The sequence below is a fragment of the Rutidosis leptorrhynchoides genome, chromosome 5 (assembly GCF_046630445.1).
Source record: "Rutidosis leptorrhynchoides isolate AG116_Rl617_1_P2 chromosome 5, CSIRO_AGI_Rlap_v1, whole genome shotgun sequence".
NCBI classification, from domain to species: Eukaryota; Viridiplantae; Streptophyta; class Magnoliopsida; order Asterales; family Asteraceae; genus Rutidosis; species Rutidosis leptorrhynchoides.
The window spans coordinates 300,792,398-300,797,582 of NC_092337.1; positions in this window are offsets into that span (position 1 = coordinate 300,792,398).

Below are 5,185 nucleotides of genomic sequence, written 5' to 3' on the forward strand. Positions count from 1 at the left end.
CGGTGTTCCAAACCTTGCAAAAAGACGTTTTAAAAAGTTGACTACAACTCGTGCATCGTTAGTTGGGAGAGCTTGTGCTTCCGCCCATTTAGATACATAATCAATGGCTACGAGAATGTAGAGATTATTATGAGATTTTGGAAATGGACCCATAAAGTCAATACCCCAAATGTCAAATACTTCACATACTTGAATGACATTTTGTGGCATTTCATCACGTTGACTTATTTTTCCGGCCCTTTGACAAGCATCATAGGATTTACAAAGAAGGTGTGCGTCTTTGTAAATTGTAGGCCAATAGAATCCAGCATCATAAACTTTTCTTGCTGTTAGTTGAGGCCCATAATGCCCTCCTGTTGGTCCTGTGTGATAATGGTTTAAAATTTTACTAGCTTCATCTCCGAATACACATCGACGTATTATTCCATCGGGATAACTTTTAAACAAATGTGGATCTTCCCAGAAATAGTGTTTTATATCACTAAAGAATTTCTTTCGTTTTTGGTACGACAATCCTTTTTCAAGGAATCCACATACTAAGTAGTTTGCATAGTCTGCAAACCATGGAATTTCATTATGATATATCTTCAATAGATATTCATCAGGAAAGTTGTCTTGTATGGCCGATTCATTTATAACTTCTAATTCAGGATTTTCAAGACGAGAAAGATGATCAGCGGCGAGATTTTCTGCTCCTCTTTTATCTCGGATTTCAATATCGAACTCTTGTAAGAGTAAGATCCAATGGATTAATCTTGGTTTAGCATCTTGTTTCGAAAATAGGTATCTAAGAGCAGAATGGTCGGTATAGACCACCGTTTTAGCTAGAACGAGATATGATCGAAATTTGTCAAAAGCAAAGACAATAGCAAGGAGTTCTTTTTCAGTAGTTGTGTAATTTGTTTGTGCTCCTTGTAACGTCTTACTAGCATAATAAATAGGTTGAAATCGTTTTTCAATCCTTTGTCCTAAAACAACTCCCATTGCAAAATCACTTGCATCGCACATAAGTTCAAACGGTAGATTCCAATTTGATGTTATCATGATCGGCGCATTAGTGAGTTTTTCTCTAAGAATATTAAATGATTTAATGCATTCATCTGAAAAGATGAATGGAGCATCCTTTTCTAGGAGTTTATTCATAGGAGTGGCAATTTTAGAAAAATCTTTTATAAAATGTCGGTAAAAACCGGCATGCCCTAGAAAACTCCTAACTCCTCTAACATTGGTGGGATGTGGAAGTTTAGCAATTACATCTACTTTAGCTCTATCCACTTCAATTCCTTTCTTTGAAATTTTATGACCAAGAATGATGCCTTCTTTAACCATGAAATGACATTTCTCCCAATTAAGTACTAGATTTGATTATTCGCATCTAATAAGCATTCGTTCAAGATTAGCTAGACATGTTTCAAATGTATCACCGAAGACTGAAAAGTCATTCATGAAAACTTCCATGCATTCTTCTATCATGTCGTGAAAAATGGCCATCATGCACCTTTGAAAGGTTGCAGGGGCGTTGCAAAGTCCAAATGGCATGCTTTTGTAAGCAAAAGTACCATAAGGGCACGTAAACGTGGTTTTCTCTTGATCTTCAGGTGCTATTGGAATTTGAAAATATCCGGAAAAACCATCAAGAAAACAATAGTAACTATTTCCGGCTAATCTTTCCAACATTTGATCAATGAAAGGTAAGGGAAAGTGATCTTTTCTGGTGGCGTCATTTAATTTTCTATAATCAATACACACACGCCATCCTGTTACAGTCCTAGTAGGAATAAGCTCATTTTTCTCATTTGTAATGACAGTCATGCCACCCTTCTTAGGCACGCATTGAACTGGGCTTACCCATGGACTATCAGAAATTGGATAAATTAAACCTGCATCTAGCAGTTTAATAATTTCTTTCTTAACAACATCTTGCATATTCGGATTTAGTCTTCGTTGGCGTTGCACATACGTTTTATGACCTTCTTCCATAAGGATTTTATGTGTGCAATACGAAGGACTTATTCCTTTAATATCATGAATCTTCCATGCAATGGCTGGTTTATGAGCTTTTAACACAGAAATGAGTTGTGATTTCTCATTTTCAGTAAGAGAAGACGATATTATTACAGGTAATTCAGATTCACCATGTAAATAAGCGTATTCCAAATGATTTGGAAGTGGCTTTAACTCTAATGTCGGAGGTTCTTCTATCGATGATTTATATCGATATCTGTCTTCTTCTTTTAGCATTTGAATTTCTTCTGTTGTTGGTTCATATCCATTAGCCATTAGTGTAGCTAACATTTCAATTTCATCAATTGGTTCAGTTCCTTCTCCTAAAGAACATTCTCCCATTCCTTGTAATTCTGGAAATTCTTCTAACAATTCTGCATGTGATTCTATAGTTTGAATATAATAACACGTATCATCTGCAGATTGCGGTTGTTGCATTGCTCTATCTACTGAAAAGGTAACACTCTCGTCCTTTATACTTAGGGTCAGTTTCTTACCAAACACGTCTATCATTGCTTTAGCCGTGTTTAAGAATGGTCTTCTTAATATGAGAGGAACTTGAGAATCTTCTTCCATGTCCAGAACAACAAAATCTACTGGAAATACTAAAGTACCAACTTTAACTAGCATGTTTTCCATTATCCCTCTAGGATATTTTATTGATCGATCGGCTAGTTGTACGCTTATTCTTGTTGGTTTCAATTATCCAAGGTCTAGTTTAGCGTATAGTGAATACGACATTAAATTTATACTAGCACCTAAGTCTGCCAATGCTTCTATTGAACTAAGACTACCCAGAAAACATGGAATTGTGAAACTTCCTGGATCTGATAGTTTTTCTGGTATCTTATTCAACAGCACTGCTGAACAATTAGCATTCATAGTAACAGCCGAGAGTTCTTCCATTTTCTTTCTATTCGATATTAGATCTTTCAGAAATTTAGCATATCTAGGCATTCCTGAAATTACATCAATAAAAGGAAGATTTACATTTATCTGTTTAAACATATCCAAGAATTTGGATTGCTCGGTTTCTAGTTTCTCTTTTTTCATTTTACTCGGGTAAGGAAGTGGTGGTTGGTATGGTTTAACATAAGGTTTAGCCTTAACTATGTTATCTTCATTAACCTTTTCAACTACTGGTTCTTTTTCCTTATCTTGCTCAGGTTGTGGTTCTTGTGGAGTAGGAATAGCGTCCTCAGAAATTACAGGTATTTCAGGTGGTTTAAGTGTAATACCACTTCTTGTGGTAATGGCTTTAGCTGTTTCATTCCGGGGGTTAGCATTTGTATCACTAGGTAAACTTCCCGGTTTTCTTTCACCTATTAACCTTGCTAGGTTACTTACTTCTTGTTCCAAATTTTGAATAGAAGCTTGTTGATTTCTAAATACTTGAGCATTTTGTTCATTAGTTTGTTTCTGAGATGTGAAAAACTGCGTTTGAGTTTCAACTAGCTTCGTCATCATATCTTCTAAATTCGGCTTTTTATCATCGGTTTGTGGTGGTTTGTTTTGAAAATTAGGTCTTTGCTGGTTGTAAGTATTGTTGGATACTTGTTGATTACTTGGACCTTGTTGGTTGTTGTATGGAATATTTCAATTAAAATTTTGGTTTTGATTGTAAATCGGTCTTGGCGGTTGATAATTATTCTGATAATTATTTCCAGGCCTTTGGTTTATGTATGAAATATTCTCTCTTTGTTCCATTGTTAGTTCAATACTGAGACAATCTTTTGTCAAATGTGGTCCTCCACACTGCTCACAACTAATTCGTATTGAGTGTATATCCTTAGTCATCTTTTCCATTTGTCTCTCGACAGCATCTATCTTTGCGGAAATGGAATCTAAGTCATGGCTAGAATCGGCTCTAGCTGCTTTAGATGATCTAACGATATCTTTTTCTTGGTGCCACTCATGTGAGTGGGAAGCAGTGTTATCAATAATTTTGTAAGCATCAGTTTCGGTTTTCTTCATAATAGAACCACCAGCTGCTATATCGATGTCTTTCCTTGTAGTGATGTCGCATCCTTGGTAGAATATTTGTACTATTTGACAGATGTCTAAACCATGTTGCCGACATCCTCTTAATAACTTTCCAAATCTGGTCCATGCCTCATATAGAGTTTTATTCGGTTTCTGTGAAAACGTAACAATTTCTCATTGAAGTCTTACGGCTTTAGATGCTGGAAAGAATTGTTTAAGAAATTTTTCAACTAAAACGTCCCATGTATCAATCGCCCCTTCTAGTAACGATTCCAACCAATCTTTGACTTCTACCTTTAAAGTCCAGGGAAATAACATGATATATATCTGTTCATCTTCCACTTCTCTTATTTTAAATAGTGTGCAGATCCTATTAAAGGTAGGAAGATGTTCATTTGGATCTTCCTTCGGCGCACCACTAAATTGGCATTGATTAGTCACCATATGTAGAATTTGTCCTTTGATTTCATAATCTGGCACATTAATGTCAGGATGAGTAATTGCGTGACCTTGGCCAGTGCGTTTAGCTCTCATTCGGTCTTCCATACTTAAAGGTTCCAGATTTTCCATGATTGAATTTGTTGAATCTGAATCACTAGAGGATTCTGATTTAATGGTTCGTTCCTCAACAATCTCTGTTTGAATGATTGGTGGTTCCGGAGGAAAGATTAATGGTTCAGGATCTATGAATCGTCCCTGAATATTCTCCGGATTCTCAATTGTGAGGTCGGGTTCAAAAAATGGATTATCAGAAATTTGAATTGGAGTACTTGGTCGACTGGATGACGATTCTAAAGAAAAATCAACGGTGACAATATTAGCTAGATGTCTTGATCTGGTTACAGGTGGTGAACGTACAAAAGGTGGTGAACGTCTTGCTCGGTGCATTCACTGAATATCCTATTAGTTTTTAAAAGGAATGAAAAATTATATAAGTTATCCAATTAATAGACTTTTCTGATTTTGCCCATGTTTTGAATAGCCAAAAGATGCAGCAGAGGGGCAGGATTCGTTTGGTCTCAATATAATTGAGTACTGTTTGGCTCCAATAACCCGGTCCACGTACAAATCCAACTATTACTACGAACCAGAAAATTTTGATGTCTATCAATTTAACCACTTAAAATAAATTTTCGTAATTTTAAGAAGTTTTAGATAAGAAATAGAGAAAATTCTAAGTCCTAAAAACTAGAATGGC